Source organism: Parasteatoda tepidariorum, chromosome 10, assembly GCF_043381705.1.
Source record: "Parasteatoda tepidariorum isolate YZ-2023 chromosome 10, CAS_Ptep_4.0, whole genome shotgun sequence".
Taxonomy (NCBI): domain Eukaryota; kingdom Metazoa; phylum Arthropoda; class Arachnida; order Araneae; family Theridiidae; genus Parasteatoda; species Parasteatoda tepidariorum.
This window is the reverse complement of record NC_092213.1, coordinates 31,500,230-31,520,628: the sequence shown is the minus strand read 5'-3', so window position 1 is coordinate 31,520,628 and position 20,399 is coordinate 31,500,230. Positions and strand designations below refer to the sequence as shown.

At 26.3% G+C, this 20,399-nt stretch overlaps 1 non-coding gene across 2 annotated transcripts; it reads right to left on the bottom strand.

Annotated features, from left to right (window-relative positions):
* Positions 1 to 468: 468 nt before the first annotated feature.
* LOC110282934 (uncharacterized) lies at positions 469 to 19,639 on the bottom strand. Of its 2 annotated transcripts, none has more exons than XR_011637999.1 (3): positions 19,517 to 19,639; positions 9,435 to 9,615; positions 469 to 3,438 (listed from the first exon to the last, which is right to left on the bottom strand). It is a non-coding gene; the product is annotated as an uncharacterized protein (transcript). The 2 variants fall into 2 exon arrangements; XR_011638000.1 differs by having other exon boundaries at positions 9,492 to 9,615.
* Between the last annotated feature and the right edge of the window lie 760 nt (positions 19,640 to 20,399).

The following is a 20,399-nucleotide window of genomic DNA, read 5'->3' as shown; positions in this document are numbered from 1 at the left end:
ATTTTGCAACAAAAATGAAGATGGAAAGTTAACACATAAAATAACTATTCTTTAAAGTATAAATAAATATTTTTGTCATATTTACAATATAAAAGAATAAATTTAACAATAAGAAATCGATTCGTATGCATTGATTCAAAGGAATGCATTGATGAATTTTTAATAGAATTTACTGCATTTATTTGTTTTTAGAGAAGAAAAAACTCCAATGAATTTAAAATGAGTAATACAATGACTAACAAAATTACACATTACATTGAACAATAGGATAAGATTCAACCATATCTTCAAAAAAAGTTAAGGTGTAAATTTATAAGATTATATTTAGCAGACAATTATTTTAAAAACTTTAATATGTGTTATTCTTAAAAACATAACTTGAGCAAAAAAAATTCAAGTATAAAATAAAAAGTTAAATAGAAAATTGCTTACATATATTTATGGATTCTAAAGCAAAGAAAAACAAAGTAATATGAACTATTTTATTATTGAAAACATGATTATTAAATGTATACAATAACACTTCGAAAAAACCAAAAAATCTATAAAACTGTGTGATGAAATCCATGGAAATCAATGACAAATTTCGATCCTACAACTTAATAATGCTGATTCAATACAAACAACAATTATCATAATTAGTACGAAAAAATGAGCAATAATCAAACAACAAACAGATAATAAACAGTATGGCTCACTCAAAAGCTTGAGGATATGCTCGTATTTTCCTACAGTTATTTACAAAAACATTCATTAAGAAAAAAAAAATTGTACAATTTTATACTAATATTCTTTTGATTAGGGAATTTTTTATATAGTTTAACAAACAATCCAGCATAATGACTTGAAATTGAAATAGATAAAAAATATAAGGAAACAATTATGGTTAAACATATAAGGAGCAGTGTAAAATATTTGAAAAAATAATCAGGGATGTAAATTATAAATTTTAGAAAGACAGTGCTGTTTTTTAGATACCAACAAATTTGTACTAAATTAAAAATACTGAAAAAACTACAAATTTTGATACAAAAACAAATTTCTAGGGACAATAAATTACGATAATATCGAGGTGTGAATATTAATTCTGTAATATCAGTTCAATCCATATTAGATGAGTTCACCATCGTTTTAAGTGACTTGCTTTAGTTATTGCAAACACAATCTATAACAGAAAATATTATTAACAAGAAAAAATCAAAAATATATTAATAAAAAAAAGTTTTATCCATTATGGCTATCCTTTTTTCTTGTGTAAGCAGAAAAGCTTTCTTGTGCATAAGTGGAATAAAAGGATTTGGGAAAATAATAACTATATAAACAAAATGCTATGATTGTTCAGTATCATTTGCAGGAATGGCAATAAATCTCTTTTTTTACACATTTAATATTATTTTAATTTTAACTCAAAGCTTTCTTTTTATTAATGTCCGCAGAAATATTACATTTACAGGGCCCATGCTCAAGATTTCAAATTATCATCCAGTAAATTAGTCATATATCAAAAGTATTCGCAAATTTTTGAAAGTCTTTGCCAAGTGCAAATCTTAACAATTTTTTATGATTAATTTTTTTTCCAATAGAAAATTATTTTTTGGTACCTAGTTTGCTTCAGGCTTAAATTAGTCATATATCAAAAGTATTCGCAAATTTTCGAAAGTCTTCACCAAGTGCAAATCTTAAAAATTTTTTTTTTCCAATAGAAAATTATTTTTTGGTAGTTTGTTTCAGGCTTTCATTATTTGGACTCGATTCTTATTGGTTATGCAGCGCACGTACCAAAAATTACTGTAATCAAATAAAAAATACTGAGTTGTTTAGAAAAATTCATTTTAATTTAATTTTGAGGATCAAGATAAATAAATATATTTTACTTTTTAGTGAAAAAAATCATTAGCCCCATTACTTTCACCAAAACACAATTTTATTCACCAAATTAATGATTTTATCGCATTTGGCGAGGTGGCAAATGCTTAGCTTAAAGAAAAATAGCTAGAAAAAATTTAAGTAGTAAATATAATCTCTAGCTTTATTTATTTGGTATTTGAAGAATCTTTTAGGATATTGCTTTGACATATGAACAATAGTTGACTTTTTTTAATAAGATTCATATAGCAAAAGAAAATATTTAATAAAATATTACATATAGGCATTTGTTTTTAAAATTACATTTAATTATTACATATTATTGCTTCCTAACTATTTGTAATCAATGTTATTTGTTTACTCATCACACAAGTTATGGTAATGTTTTTAAACAGCCTAAAATAAGATCACGTCTGATCATGTTTCAGATAGTTAAAAAATGCCCTAAATAAACAATTTTTTAAAAAAAACTAATATACAACAATCATAAACTTTATACTAAACAAAAAACTATTTCAGCTGCTTCAAATAATAGCTGATGACTAAAACAACAAAATTAAACAAGCACAAATAAGATGAAAACTTAGAATAATACTACATATTCAATCCTTATAGTAAAGCCTTTTATTTTAAAAAAAATACAAACATCTGTTTATTTCCTTCAATATTAAAAGCTAAACATTTGTTGAATTTCCGATATAATTGTCCATTTTTGGTTGATCCATCTTTGTAGAAGCTGTGTGTTTTTGTATACCCATATCACACTAACTCTTGACCATGTCATGAGAAAGCATTGAACATCATCATTCACTTTTTCATTAGTTAAAATGCTGCATTCTTGTAGCATTTTAAATGACATATAACACCAGCACACACCTCTATAAACTAGACTTGTGACTATATCTAGATTATATCACTCAGTGACTACCATTAATTTCTTAAGTTAAAAAAGAATATTTGGTCAGAAGGTAACTCATCTTAACCATCGAATGAAAAATGAGGTTCAATGCAAGAACATGCTGAGAAGATGCAAAAACTGTCTATAAAAATGCAATAAACTAATGTTGTAGAAATATAAAGAAATGTTTAACCTTTATTGCGGAAAATAAACAGATTATTTTGTTTCTAAAACAGTAGAAGACCTTACTTTTGGGATTTTCTTCATTCAAACACAATCAATTAAATTTATTTTAAATTTTTACTTCTTGATACTTCGTTGACATAAAAGTTGTTTCAGTAGAGAAATAAATCTGTTTACAAGCAATGTAAAATACAACACATGTACTGTCAATCATGTTTTCTTAACTTTATGAGTAGCAGCTAGATGATTTTTGAGTTCACTTGGGGCCATGAATCCCTTGCCACATTCTGAGCAATATATAGGAAATGCTTTGGTGTGGCGTCGAGCAACATGTTTTTTAAGATTGGAAGACTGCAGGCAGGCATAGTCGCAATACTGACAGTGATAAGTTTTACTATTACGATGCATAGTTTCATGAATCTTGAGTTTGGTGTTATTCGGAAATGTCCTTGCACAAACTGCGCACTTATATAAATCGATGCCATAATGCTCTATAAGAAAAAAGGTTTTATTTACAAATTAAAATACAATATTTAAAATATGTAGACAACAATTCAAAACTATTTTACAAAATAATATGTTAAGGTTAAGATATAAAATCAAATTAACCCGTCTTGTTGGACAGTTCTGGCAATTCTGAAGTATTTGAATAATTTTGTTCATATTGTGCATCAAATATGATACAAAGTGTCTTCAAACTTAGTTATTGCTTTAGATTTTAAATATTGAAGTATTTGAATAATTTTGTTCACATTGTGCATCAAATATGATACAAAGGGTCTTCAAACTTAGTTATTGCTTTAGATTTTAAATATTGAAGTATTTGAATCATTTTGTTCATATTGTGCATCAAATATGATACAAAGTGTCTTCAAACTTAGTTATTGCTTTAGATTTTAAATATTAAATATTTATTACTTTCTTTACAGGTCACACGTTTCAAATTTTAACAACTCTCAATATTGAAATAAACAACAGCAATAATAGTGCATTTATATTTAAGTATTTAGCATTTGAACAATTTAAATTTTAGAAATATTTAAAGAATTTATAAGACAATAAACATTTAATTTCAGTTATCTTTCTAAACCATTTTAAATTTCTAAGATAAAAAAGTCAAATTAGAAACTAAAATTTCATTAGAAAAGACATTTATTTAAAAAAATAAATGGCAAAGAGAAAAAATTATAATTATCATTCTAGTTATTATTTGCAGCCAAAATCTAGAATTGAAAATTATTTTCAAAAATAATAAGAAATGGGGAAAAAAAAACTAAAGTGCATGCATAATTTAAAATCAAATGAAATATGACACATTTTATAAAAATAGTCTTTTTTCATCCATACTGCAATTTTTATCGAACTAAGAACTACAGAAGGACCAAATTTTTGATGTAGAGGTAGACATTCAACATGCAGGCATACAATTCATTTGGTGAAATATAAATAGCCAGATGCCTAAATATTGCATGTGCTAACATAGTTATTTTTATGTTTTATTAAGCAATTAAAAAATAAAAAGTCAAATATCACTGATTCAAATTTATTTAATTCAAAATTTTGGATAATTTGAATTTTTTGGTTCCTAGAATTCTGTATAAAAATAAAGCTAAAAATTGAGGGGAACTCAACTTTCAGTTTGTCCAAGTTTGACTGAATAATTTTTATAGCAATTTTTACACACAATCAGACATGCCAATCTCAGAAATTCAAAAATCTGAATTTTTGTGTGGATAGAGAGACTATGACATAGCGTTACAAGTAAAACAATAATAAAGATTAAAAATTGAATAAAAAAATAATAATAAAGATTAAATTCATACATTTTTAAAATTAAATTTATTTAAGTAACTTTATTATGCCAAAATGTTTTAAAATAAAAAATTAATAAATTGTTTTAAAACTGAGCAATTAATTTAGCATTTTTTAAAAATGTAATACAAATTTTTTTCTGAAACTCATTCAGGATTGCGAACAAATTCTCCAGAGTTTGTTTTGAGAGAAAAAGAATTGAATTAATAAATTTTGAATTATCACATGGTTGAACATTCTCTAACAGATTGCATCATGGTGAGGAATAATTATGTCTCCGGCTTTAACTGGCTAACACATTGTAGGCAAATTTTTTTTGAGATAGGACAAAAAAGCCTGAGATTTAGGTCAAAAGTCTGAGAGCTGGCCAGATTGCACAGTAATTTTCAAATTTATTTATAACTGTAATTATATTTGTATTTCATATTATATGTATATTATATTTGTATAACCATTATTTAAATTTGCAGTTAAAATAGTATGATATCAAATTTCATGTTACAACATTTGCTAAGTTGAAAAGAAGAAAAATATAGAATTGTCCACATTTTAATTTTTAAGAGTATTTATATAAATAAATATGGTATATAATTATAACCAGTTCAATAAAATTAATATTTTTATTTATAAACAATAATGAAATTAAGTTTCATACAAAGAGAAAACCTCTCAGCCCTTTTGAACTAGTATAATTTTATCTCATAGATATAATTTTTTACTCAGATACATAAAATATAAACTAACATTTCTTTAGAAAATTCTCAAGTTGGTTCAATACAAATTTAATTAAAATAAAGTTATATGTGTTTTAGAAATGCAATATAAATTCTAAAAATGCCACACACAAAAAATGAATGAAAATAATAAAGACAGAAATTTAATAACAGCATATAAATTTTGTAACAATATTTCAAATAATCTTATAATAATAAAAAAAATTAAAATATCTAAGTTTAGGAAAACCCAATGAAATATTATGCATAAGTTATTTTATAGAGCACAAAGAAAAGAAAAGCTAAAAATAAAACAAATAAATATGTGCAAAATAAAATAGCATTAATCCTAAATTTCAGATGTTTTTCTAACTATTTAACTATGTTTAAAAATTCAAAAGTTTAAAACTATGTATACATACCTATCGCGCTTAAATACAAAAGTTCAAAAAAGAAAGAACTTAATAATACAACAAGTTTAAAAGTAATTATTAAAACAAGCTAATAAAAATGATACATGTATATAAAAAAGGAGAAAATGTTTTTTTTTTTTCAAAATGCTTCAAAAGAAAAATTTTATCATCCTGTAATAACTAACCCAGAAAAAATTATAATAATAATTTTATTTGAACTATATTGGAGCAACATAAAAATTATTCTCTCAGAATATTTCTAAGGCTAAATGTTTGAACATTGTTTACCTTCATTCAGAGCCTTAATATAAGTATTCAGCTAAAATGCTGAGTGTCAGGGCTTGAAGTGTCCGGAAGTAATGGCGTACTATTAGAGAACTACTTAGTAGAAAATAGTACTCCATGGATGTTACTCCATAGATTTTAATGATACAAGATGATAATGGAAGAATTCATGGATGGTATAGTTGCATTCTAATTATTCATTATAAATAATTTCTTAAAATAGTAATAGATAAAAACCTATGCAGTCATAAAACTTTATATTCCTTTCAATATTTTATGATATTCAACAAGCAAAAATCGGTGATTTCACCAAAATTTCATGTTTTTTTTTTATTATTGTCCATATTTGAACTTATGCTCATTAACTTTCCACATTTTTGTTCTTTAATCGTTAGAAATAAAGTTATAGTTGGTTATTCACACATGCTGAGAGACGTTTTTTGGAAATTATGTATGCATTTTCAGAAAATCATTGATTTTGAGAAAATCCTTTGAATCTAACACACATTGGAAAAATAAAAATGTTTAATAAAAATTTATTTTAAACCTTGTATGTAAATTTTGTACACTATTAGCTATGCTTTGAAGTAGAAACTAAGCTTTAAGTGTGAAATTATTATTTTTATCATGCTTTAATCTTTAAAAACTTAATATTAAACAATATATATTTAGTTCTATTTCATTACATACATGAAATGTTTTAAAGATTTTAGTTTAAAATATAGGTTATATGTTATATTACGCTTTACAATTTGTTGCAGAACTGATATTAACTAGATACAAAAACACATAAAACTTAAGTTTTTTACAAAAATAAAAAAAAACATTAAAAATTGTATATATAAAAAAATAAGACACCATGAAGCAAAATAGAATATGCTAAAAAAGAATGACATTATTAATGGCATATAAAAACATGGGAACATAAATGAAGTACAATATAAAAAAAATATAAATAAATAAAATCTTATATTTTGTTGCAAGCATTGCAAATGGAGCTACAGTAGAGTCTAGATAATTCGAGATGGATGGGATCGAGCCTACCTCGAACTTTTGAAAACTTAAAGAAATGGAAATAAAGAAATTTTGAATGTCAGTATTTAATTGAGATTATATATTATATTTAAAGAAAGTTTAGTTACATTAGAGCAGTGTTTCCCAAACTCATGACTTTTGTGTACCCTTTCTAAATTTTTTGTAACGCAGTGTACCACTAATAAATAAATGGCCACCACTAATTATTAACTGTTAACTTTGCAAAAAATAGCCAATAGGAAATACCTAATCGTAAATTTTCATGACTAGCTTTGCTTTTAAATAAAATTTTTTGAAATTTTCGCTTGTTGCAAGATATTTCGCATTAGAAAGCGTACCCCCGCTAAACTGTTCTCATACTCCTGGGGGTACGTGTACCACACCTTGGGAAACACTGCATTAGAGGATCAGGGTACATTTACAGCATTAAACTAATTAACAATATTCATATTATTGCATCAGATAAAATTTTACTTTAATTGTCTGATGTTTTTTTGCTTAAACACACAGTTCACATGCAAATTAACTCACAAATTTGTTTTTCAACAGTCAGTTACAGTAATTGTAGTAAAAACAATCGCAGAATTATTCCACGTGTTGTGAGTACATTGGTCATCGCTCGGGCGCCAGACTGATTTTTTTCGCACGGATTTAAAGAAAACTCGAACCACCGAGACTCTGCTGTATATAAACTTATTTTTGGTATTGTTGCAGGTTAAATAATTTCTAAAACATCAATATACTGAATATTTTTATTGTTCTTTTTAAATATATATTTATACTCATATATGGCGACAATTTATATGTATTTCTTAAAAAAACTCAAATTTATGGACAACATAAAAATTTATATTATTAAAAGGAACAATTATTGCAATAACAACAGTGCATAAAGTTTCTTCTTATCCCATCAAGCGATTCAGTTCTTACGTTAAGAATTTTCTCTAGGATCAAAATAACAAAGGAAGAATTATTGCATTTTAATTAAATATTGTAAACTGCCACTGAATATAAATACAGAAATGAAATTAGTTTTGACTTTTAAGAACTTCTTTCAAGAGAACTTTTTAAGAACTTCTATCATTTATTATAAATTCCCAAATACCTAGATTTAAAAAATTTATCGAAAAAAACCCCTTTTTTTTCATTGAATGAATTTAGTAATTAATGTTATTTTGAATGTGAAATTTCAAAATAAAACTCACATAAGGTAAATGCAATTTGTAATAAAATGTTTTTAATAAAATTCAGAAGATTAAAAGAAGCATTGTTGCCTTCAAATGTTGAAGTAACTTGCCGTTCATCATAGGATAAGTAAAACAGAATTAAGAGAGAACAATTGAATTAATTACTATGGTCAGTATATAGTAAAAAAAAAAATTTAAATATTAGAAAAATTAACTTTAAAAAATTATAATATAAAAACATGTTTCTCAAAATAATAAATAAAAATTAAAGCTAAGCATAACAAATTAGTCATTTATTAAAATATACTTAAGATATTTTTGTTTTATGCATTGCATTAGATAGCATATTTTAAAGTACTTTAAGACAATTAAAGCTATAGCTTTGTGCATGTTAAAAATGAGTAATAGCTTCATACTCATTTATACTTTTTAAGTTAATATATTAAGAGTTAATTTTGAGAAAATTATATATTGTTGGCTAACTTTGAGAAATGAGTTTATTAATGTTTAAATGACATGTTTATAGATGGTTAATTTGTCAGATGTCTCAAAATATATTTTAGCAATTTAAACACACAAGAAATTATAATGCACCACAAAATTAGCCTCGGTTAAGTGTTTAAAATGGAAACACACTGGCTATTTCGCATCTTTGTAATGTTAGTATTATATAAAACAAGCCTTAGTATAATCTGCAAAACTGCTAAATTTATTAGAATATTTCAATATGGTTGCAAAAGCAAAGAATATGGTTTGGAAAAACATTAAACACCAACAGAGATAAATTATTATAAGTAAATTTGATTCAACTATATATGTAAAATATATTAATTAAGTTCACAAATTAAAAATTAATTAAGTCAAATTTTAAAAAAAAAAATCTTTTTTTCAGTTATGTTCATGTCTTTTGTGACTAGCCAACTCTTGTTTAGAGCTAAAACCTTTTCCACATATGGAACAGAAAACAGAGAAATGTTTCTTATGTTTATACACTATGTGTGCTCTTAAACTACAAAGCTGATTGCAGGTATAATCACAGAACCTGCAAGAGTAGAACTTCTTTTCTGAATGAGTTCGTTCATGAACCTGCAGTACATACTTTCGATTAAAGCACTTTCCACAAACTGAACAAGAAAAAACTCTACTTTCTTGCAATTTAGAATTGAGAGACACAAAAGGCAGGAATGATGTAGCACCAATATAGAATGAAGACTCACCTGATCCTGCAAGAAAAAAATTTAGTTGACAGTTAGAAGAAAATCAAGTTTTGGAGAAATATGCATTGAAAGAAGATATACAAAAGAAGTGGAAAAAGAAAGAAATGAAATAGAGTTTTACAAAACTAATTGCAACACTAAAATTTTTAATATAACTAGTGAAAACAAACAATTTTTACTATATAATGTGGGGACTGAAATCAAAGGTTGAGTGGCAAGAAGAACAAGATTGGTGAAAATTGAGAATGCAATAAACGTGAATAACAAAGAATATTTATTATTGAAAACTGCAGCACAAAAGAGTAGCCAGCCTATGCAGTACAGACAACCCAGTGAAAGATTTTTTTCCCCTAATGCCTGCAACTGAGACCCCAAATCAATCAGTCAGCACCCTGTTTGGAAATAACTTCTGGTAAAGTCTACTTAATTAACACTTGCAGTTCAATCTATAGATGTACTGTTCGTCAAAAAAACGGACTACCCTGAGTAACTTTTGATCTAATGATCAGTTCTAGAACTCAATCTTAGTGGTTCCAGGAAGTAACCTCAATTATGCTAATTAATTAGAACAGAAATTATTTTAAGTTACGAAATTAGATACAAATTAGCACTTTCTCTGAATAAACATCCCATTTTTTCAACATATTCGGATTTTTGACCCTCAAAATATAGGGGGTAGTCGCAATCTGGGAAATATGGTTCGTGTTTTATTTTGCGCACTGTGCATTAGCTAGCTTTACATTCAAATATTGATGCATATCTGGCAGCAAAAAAGAGCTAAATAATAAAATTTATCATTCAGGTATCAGAAACCCATGAAAAGCCATGGTCAACTCTTTGTTTTCTGACCCCACATTCTGTGGTGAAAGTTGCATCACAATTGTGGCCATTAGTTTTGTAACACGCTATATTTATGAAAAATATTGAGTACAATTAAATTCATGAATGCTATAGAAATACAACATTATTATTAAATTAAAAACAGTTAACATTTGACCAGAACTTTTAGTTCAATGTTTTACAAGAGAATAAATAAACAATAATTTTATTAGCTTAGAATTTTAATTAAATGAGTGATGAAATTACATTCGTAAATTGTTACTAAATTATACCTTAAATTAGAAAATATTAGGAATAAATTAGTGAAATGTATTAGAGATTATATTTTAATTGATATACTATTAAAACAATACAGAACAAATTCTGTGATATACTACCAGCACACAACTATTTTCAGTTCATATAGAAGGAAAATATACATAACATGAGATAAATATGAATCATCAAATAAAGTACTCTATCCCTACCAACAATTAAAATGCTTTATTTTTTTGTTTTATAAGTGTGCTCCCCATAGACAAACTATTAAAAACAATAAGAAATAACATACCCTTTATTAGTAAACTTTTGTAAAAAAAATGAAAAATTATTGTAAAGAAATAAACTATCTGTCTTAATAAATGCCATGAATAGTATGGAAAAATACAATTGTAAAATGTATTGGCAAATTTGTAATGTAGCAAATTTGGGATAATGCTACATAGATTATAATGATTATCACTCTATAGTTTTTTTTTAATATATGAATAAAAAATAATTTAATATTTACCAACACTCAACATGGTTATGAAAAAATAACAATTTTTATTAGATTGACTAACAAAACTAAATATAAAATTTTCAAATAAAACAAGAAAACTATTGACAATTTTAATAAATTTGAAAAAAAAAATTGCAAATAAAAGTTTTAATCATTCATCAGTTTTGAGTGATTCATTAAGAAATATTTTAAAATCAAGATTTTATAATTTTTAATCGCAAAAAATTTTTAATGGTATTTTAAAACATAAAGCTGAAAATTATCTACCTAAAATAAAATATATTTTATTTTTGTCAGTTTGAAAAGTTTAATTAAAGCCAAAATTGAAGAATATTTTATTTAATTAATCAAACAATTACAAAATTAAACATGTCACAAGTGCACAATGTTAAACAAACCTACAGTTAAATATAATTTTTTTTATGAGGAAAATATCTATCGGGTTGTTCGGAAAGTAGTTTCGTTTTTCCAACAGAGGATTTAATTGTATTTTTTCGAAACCAACTTCACACTTGAGCCGCATTATCATGATATGTTTTGTAAGCTGATATAGCAAGGTTTATGTGTGAAAAAATTCAATTAATTCCACACAGTAGTTTTTGGTTGGTGCCCTTTTAAATACGGAGAGCAATGAACAGCATTTTCGTCATATTTTACTTTCTCACTATAGAAAAGGTAAAAATGCTGTTCCTGCCAGAAAGAAATTTACCGATGTGTATGAATAAGATGTGTTGACAGTACGCCAGTGACAGAATTGGTTTGCAAAATTTTGATCTGGCAATTTTGATGTCGAAGATGCACCACGTTCTGGAAAGCTCGCTGAACCTTATAAAGACACTATAAAGGCATTAGTTGATGCAAATCGGCGAATAACAACACGTGATATCGAAGAGAGGATTTTATGATCACTATGAAATTTATGATCACTTGAAAGGCCTATGTTTAACCTTGAAGCTCGATATATAGGTTCCCCATGTTCTCACGAAGAGAAATTTGTGTCGCTGCGTTGACGTCTGTGATTCGCTTCTCAAACATCACGAAAATTATCCATTTTTGAAGTGCATCATTACTGGAGACGAAAAATGAGTTGTCTATAACAATGTCAAACGCAAGAGATCGTGAAGCAAAAAAGATTAAACGGCTCAAAGCATTTCGAAAGCCAATATCCATCAAATAAGGAGATGCTGCCTGTTTGGTGGGATGTTAAGGGAATAGTTTATTTCCTTTTCTTTTTTTTAGCATTTACCAGATAACACAACACTTAGTTCGGAAGTCTACTGTCATCAGCTGGAGAAACTGAATGATGCTCTTCAACAAAAAAGGCCTGAGTTAATCAACAGAAAAGGTACAGTGTTCTACAAAGATAATGCGAGACTTCATACAAGTTTGGTCACTCGCCAAAAGCTTTCACAGCTTGAATGGGATACACTGTCACACCCACCATATCCCCCAGATCTGGTGTCTTCGGATTATTATTTGTTCTGGTCACTACAAAATGTTTTGGACTGCAAAACCTTTACTTAAAATGAAGAGGTCAAAAATCACCTGGATCAGTTTTTTGGCAGCAGAGACCAAAAATTTCATGAGCGTGGAATCAAGCTATTACCAGAAAGATGGCAAAAGGTGTTGGACCAGAATGACTAATAAATAATTTAATAAAATATTTATTCATTATACGAAAATTGTCTTTCATTTCCCCCCAAAAAAACGAAATTACTTTCCGAACAACCCAATATAACAAAGTGAAACACATTTAAAATAATAAATAAGAGGGGGTGATAATAAAATACACAATAGGTATTATGCAAATATCTATATTTGATAATAATAATGAAAACCAGATTTTACTCAGTATTTATTAAACCTATTTAGCTTTTGATTCCATGGGACGAACGGGAGTTGGGAGCACAATGCTGACTATGCCACCATTTACAAAATTGAGAATCCTTCATGATTTAATAATGACTTACTTTTGTAAACGGATATTTGGTATAGTAGAATTTTTGAATTTTGTTCAAACATTTAAGTCACAATCTATGCAAAATGTGAAATAAAAACTTCTTATTAATTTATCTCATTCTACCATAAGTAAAATATGTCAAAATTCACTTGCAAATTTCATTTATGCAAACTTGTAATAATTATTCGAAAATATTTAATTATTTTTTATTTATTTATTTTCTTTTTCTGTGTGTTTGTTACAGGTTTAACTATCTAAAACTCGTGAAAAACGGAAATTTTTTAAAAAAATAGATTTTTATTTCTAATTAAAATCCTCCTTCAGTTTGCATGATGTTATCTATTCCAATCTTTGGTCGACCATGTTTTTCTTCAGAGTCAATTTCCATGTTTTACAGTAATTAACGATTCAGATTCAATAATTAGAGGCTGTTTTGTAATGAACTGACATCAAGTGAGTTTTTAAATGGCTTCTAGCGGCATACCCTCGTCCACACTGTGAACAAGTATAAGCAAAATCTTTAGTATGTTTGTATGCAATGTGAGTTTTTATATTGCTCATGCGATTACACTGGTAGGAGCAATATGGGCAATTTAAGATTTTTCTTCCAAACTCAGATTTAGCAGCAAGTTCATTAGAAGCACGAAAATTGTTTGAGGAAGTATAAAGATGATATTCCTTAGATGAGGCATCACCGGGAAAATCCTCTGCAAAAAAAGTAAAAGTAATTAAGGAACAGGTAATTAAAATGAGAAATTTATTCAATTATATAATGGAAAATTACACCAAAGAGGAGATAAAATTCTAATTTTAAAAATATTGAATTTGATGGAATATAAATTTATATCACTATTACAGTCAGCGTCTCATTCATTGAATCTGAGTCAGCCAAAATCATGTATCAAAATCTATTAAGAATGTAGTACTGGAATGAATTAGCCATAACACAGAAGAATCAAATAGAAAATAGCTTCTTTTTTTTTTTTTTTTTAATTTCCACTAATTTTGTTAAAATTGATACTATACCCATTACTAAACAGCACAAACAGTTTTTGAACACATAAATTAAGAAAACTGTTTACCTGCTAGGTTTTCTTCATATAGAATAAGAAAACCTTAGTTTAACTAAAGATGAATCCAAAAAGATTCTACTATCATACTTTAAGTGAACAAAAAATTAATTTTATCAGTTTTAAGTAAAAGGATTCTGATAAATGAAATTGGAGAACTATATGCAATAACAAAACAAATTGTATAATTGAGAAATAAATAATAATAAAAATAACTGATGAAGTTTTTCCCTATATTTAAAACTAAATAATAGTACACAAATGAGAAAAGAATTAATATCTTTAAACAAGAAAACCTTTAACAAGAAAACCAATCTCATACATAGATACGTAAAAAAAATTTTGCCTAATAGATTGCACATATTTTGAAAAACAGTTGCAAAGTGGTACATTAAAAGGAATTATTAATGTGCCACATTTTATTTTTAGATATTAAGGAAAGTCATTCATATTTTTATTTCAAATATGTCATTTAATTTAAAAACCAAATACAGTTTAAATAAGCAAAACATAAGAAATCATTAAAAAAAATTTTAAACAAATGTATATATCATGGATGGTCAACCCACAACTTGTATCCAGAGTGAGGCATGGTAAAATTTCAACTGTGGCACACAGACTAATTGAAAAATAAACGAATTATAAAATTTAACAAAAAAAAAAAAAAAAAAAAAAAAACAGAAATTAGGATCTCCGTAAACTAAAAATAAGTAAAGAATTACTACAAAATTAATCACAAAAAAGATGATAATAAAAAAATATGAATACACAAATGATGTGCATTAAATCTATTTTTAATATATTGGCATAATTAATTAAGATAAAATAAATGCATTTATTTAAAAAAAAGAAAATTGAAAATTCCAAAACGGTATCAAAGTTTGGGTGGTTAACATCAAGTTTTGAAGCCAGACATCAAGTTATGAATTTAGAAAAATTATTTGCTGAATTTTAGTTTAATTACACAAATAAAATGAAGATTTTCATACCATGAAATTTCTATACAATATTCTACAAGATGAAGTAATAAGAAAATAAATAAATAAAAAATTTAAAAAAAAAAAACGTTAAATTGATGGACCATTAAAATTTTTAGATAACATTTTTATGCATGATACAAATAGTAAAATGGTAAACAGCAGGAAATGAGAGGGCAGTTAATTCAGAAACTGAAGTTCTTTATTCAGTCATAGCAAGCATTTAGCAGTGACTAAATACAACCAAGCACTTCATCAGAGCTTGAGTATGGAACTAACATCATATAACCACCATCATATAGCTGCTAAAGTAATAAATATTACCAAACTTGTAAATTTTTCGCTCACAGTGTAAATTGTCTTAAGTGCCAACTAATCCAAGATAATTAAACATTAGTAAAATATACTTCTGATTTTTGCATCTTCAGAGATAGCAAACATTAAATTTTATCATTTTTCTATATTTTAATAAAAATTTAAGAGTATTTCCTTTTATTTATTTATTTTTTTTAATTTGTTGGGTAAAAATGACAGAAATATGAAAAATAAGCACATTTTTACAGAATTCTTAGTTTAAGAGTCAAATAATTAACAATAGAGTAACAGTGATTCAAGTTTAGTTATCAAGGATTAAAGACAGTGGCAGTTCACTGTAAAGGCAAGGTTTCATTGCATCACTTTTAAATATTTCACAAAAATAAAAGAGAGAATAAAAACTAAGGTTAAATCAAAATCTTGAAGTAAAAAAGAGATTAATTTCAAGCAAAAGAATGTTATAAATTTTCTTAATATAAAGACAAAGCTTTTACTACGCATAAGATTGATAATTGAAAAGCTTAGTGGAAGAAGGTTCGACGTAACGTTTTTTAAAAACTTGACATTTTCTGGTCCAACGATGTCATTTTACACTCATTTAACTATATGAAATTCTTTTATTTTATTAAATTCACATTTTGCAGATCTAGCTGAGTTTTGGTACTCAGTGACAATCTTTAAATAGTTTTAGAATGGAAGAAAACATAGCATGCATTTGGCAACAAAGTAAACCAGAGTAACGAACCTTAAAAACCTGTCTTAGCAGAAAAACAAAACCCAGAGTGAGAATGCTATGATGCAAATAGTTTAAATGAGGGTCAGGAATTTATAGATTTTACCAATTGGAAGCTCTTTTGTAAGAAATAATGGTATTCTATAATCTTTATTTCCTATTGCCAATATATAACTTTTAACGCAAGTTTAGAAAAAATCACTAAATTGTTACTTAGAACCTTCCTCTACTCTCTTCAGCTTTTCAATTGTGCATAATTTAAAGACATGACTTCGTTCATCTCACAAAAGCTTTTCAGTATGCTTAAAAACTTTTAAAGCTGTTTTATTCCCTGAATGTTTATTCTCAATCTCATAAGAAATATAATAAAATTAACGTTACCATTTTGTTCAACGTTTAAACACTTACTACACTAAAAAAGTGTTAAAAAAATGTAAATTATATTAAAATAGTAATTTTAAATGAGTTAAAAGAACACTGCATCACAAATAGAAATAATATAAAAAAATCTTACCAATTATCCATATGAGCTTCACAGACCTAAGTTTATAAGGTATTCAAACTTCTAACTCACAATCACATTAAAAATTATTTTCATGCTGATAAGCCATTATTACACTGAAAAACTTCATTCTGACCAACATTACAACTAACATAACCATTATTGGCACAACAGCCCACAGTAGGGCCCTGGCCTTCTCAAGGATTCTCTTCCATCCTGACCTGTTCTCAGGAACTAACAGTCCTGATAATTTACAGAACATTCAAATGGCTATTTCAGTAGCTGCTGTTTGCCATCCAGGCTTTTTCAATGGGTAAAATAAATCCAGATGTTGAAAAATCTAAGCAAATGGTATCAGAGTAGCGTTTTTGGTACTGTTATTAGAATGAAAAAATTAAACAGCCTCAAAAAGATTTATTTTATAAGGATTCACAATGAGTTTCAGTTCAAAAGCATCAGAAATTTTTTTTTTGAATTTAATTGCCCAACAATGAATGAAAAGGGTGATACGTTACAAGAAAAAGTAAAGTGTTCTACTCCAAATTGGAAAAAAAAGTACTTGAAAAATAAGTGGTCGTTTATTAACTGAAACAAAAGGTTGAAAAGTAAATGTCAGTACTACCTCTAGAAAATGTATAACTGTCAGTGTTTAAATTATGTTACATAAAGTAGCATATTAACTGCTATTTTTTGCAGTTTTTAGAGGCCAGTCCCAGGAAAAAGTGAATGATATATTTTTTTTAAAAAAAAAGGAGAAAGTGCGTCATAGCATAAACATTCTTTTAATTAATTTTACTGCAAAATATAGGATAAGAAAGAGAATCATAGTTTTATACATGCATAGTTAAAAGAAAAGTTTTCACAATCAAGGTAAAAGTGATAATTTACTATGATCTCAATAATAATAATAATGATTATTAGCACACAGATAAAAGTGATATAAAAGAGAAAAATGTTAAGTATAATATTTATTAATGTTATTTATTACAGGTAAAAGTGATAATTTACTGACAATACAGTTTATTGATTTGAACTGAGATCATAAAAGGATTTTAATTTCTATTTGAAAAGTCAGTCAGTTGAATTCCTTTCACATGTTTCTATATTCACAAATGTGAATATCTACATCAGATATCTTTTAATTTTATATCCCCTTAATTACATACATTTTCAACATAATGGTAACATTTATGTTTAATTTTAACAACAAAATAACATAAATCTGAGACATAAAACTATCATAGGATAGCATTTCAATATAAAACAACATTATACTTAATCATGATAAACTGTTGATGCAGAAATCTAACTGAAGTATTTTGTGAAAAAAGTAACAGATTCATTTTTTTTCCTTTGTTATTTTTCTTTCTCACACAAAACTTATGCCACAATTATGGATGCATACTCGTAAGTACTATGCTTCCACCATACCCTTCATCATAGCAAATTAATAGATATTTGAACTATCTAAATAGCTGCACATTAAACCTCATTTAACACCAAAGATCTAATGATTTTATTTTCACTTAAATAGCTGTAGTAAGTATTAGTTATTGAATCATAAGAGCTGAAGGGACCTAATTGAAATATGCTAATTAAACAACAGATCATTTTATTAACAACAAATAGACAATTATAATATAAAGGTCTCACATCACTTTTACCCACTTTTCTTAATTATTATTCTTTATAAATCTAATTTAAATTTGCATACATTCCCCCTTCATTATTTCTCAATATAAAATCTTCAATATCAATGAAATAAGACTTAAAAATCACACCCTTAAGAGTCCATTTATAAACTTTTTCTTTTAAAAAAAATTAATGTAAATCAATGATTTCTTAAAATAAGTGATTAAAAAATCTTTTTTCAAAAAGATTATTGAATTTTTAGAGCTAAAAAAAGCAAAATTAATCACAACCAAAGAGGAAACTATATTGCGATCAATATATCAATATATGCACAATAAAAGGAAAACACATGCGGGTATTGAGTAAACCTACTATCTTTTGTCTGTATTATTTGCTTCATCAGAATCAATACAGCACTGCTTTGCATTGGAATTTGGAAATGAAAGGATTGAATTTAAAAATATGCATTCAAATTTGTGTTTTAGTACTAAATTTGTCAAAAAGAAAGTTCAAAACTCATAACTTGGAAGATGAAATTAATCTTATTAATGATGGGTATAGAAATCTAACAATGAAGAAGGGAAAATATAGCATTAAAGTGGGAAGTTCCTTCGATTACTGTTTCTATAATATTTAAAAGAAAGTACTAAATACAGTAAGATAAAAATCCAATAGATTTAAGTTTTTCGTTTATCGTGTCAGATATGAATAATTGCGAATAAACTGTATTTACTAAGCTGTTCAAAATTTTGATGTCAATTGTCTCAAGATATATGTTTACAACATGTTTGTAATCACAAAACAATAATTGTTTGCATATGAAATAAACATCATATAATAAGAATAGTAATAGTTTAAAGTTCATAATTATATCAACTTTGAAAACAATTAAATGACACAGATTTAAAATTGTCATGCCTGAAAAGCATTTCCAATTCTTGCAAGATAGTGAACATTGACGTCGTGTTGTTGTAGCAATGTCTCAGATATAAATCCCTTGTTACAAATAGAACAAGAGAATGGAAATTTCCCATTGTGTCTGTTATTTATATGCACTTTTAAATTAGAAATGTGATTAGTGGAATGACTACAATGTGGACATTTATATGTCTTTTTACCAGAATGGATTCTTTCGTGAACTTTCAGGTTACCATTATGATTGAATCCCTTTCCACAAGTTGAACAATGAAAAGGTTTGTTTAGTTCATTTTCCCAATCAGCAAAAGATTCTTGAATATTCTCTAGAAAGAAAAAAAAAGATAAATATAAAAAACATAAATAGAATAAACTAATAAAATTACATAAAAATATATTGTATATATACATGTGTATATATAATAAATCCTTTGGAGTTCTCACACTATTGTATTGATATATTTTGCTTTGGCTACATTAATACAATATAAGAAAGCACTATTTTTGTGGATATAACTATATGAGCTAATTGATGATTTATTTTGTCCACAAATGGAAAAACGAAGTCAGTCAGTCAAAATAGAAATTCTGAAAGACATTATTAATAATTTCAAAGGATTTTTATACTTTTCATAGCAACTTTTTTATTTAATTTAAGCAATTTCTACCACACTAAGAAATGCAGCTAATACAATAAATGCTGCAATGCAACATCAAATTTAATTTTAAAGCGTCATACAAATTAAAATATATAAAATAATAATAAAAATATAAATTGTATAACAATTATAGCTGGGCTAAATTAATATACTGAGGATAAGGTAGGCAAAAACATTTCATGAAATAAAAGTGTATAATAAAAATATTCTAACTGTTATGTTTAAAAACATTTTTGTAGAAATAAGCAAAAAATATTTTGACAGTGAGAGTAATACAACTCATTACCTTTTAGTCTTCCATTCTCATTAAAAAATTTCTATAAAACTTGCATTTTGAAGATTAATTTGAGATAGTAGCCATAAAAACTTAAAATACAGGAAAATATTAATTAAATACTTTTTAACTCCTAGTTAATAAATGAAATAT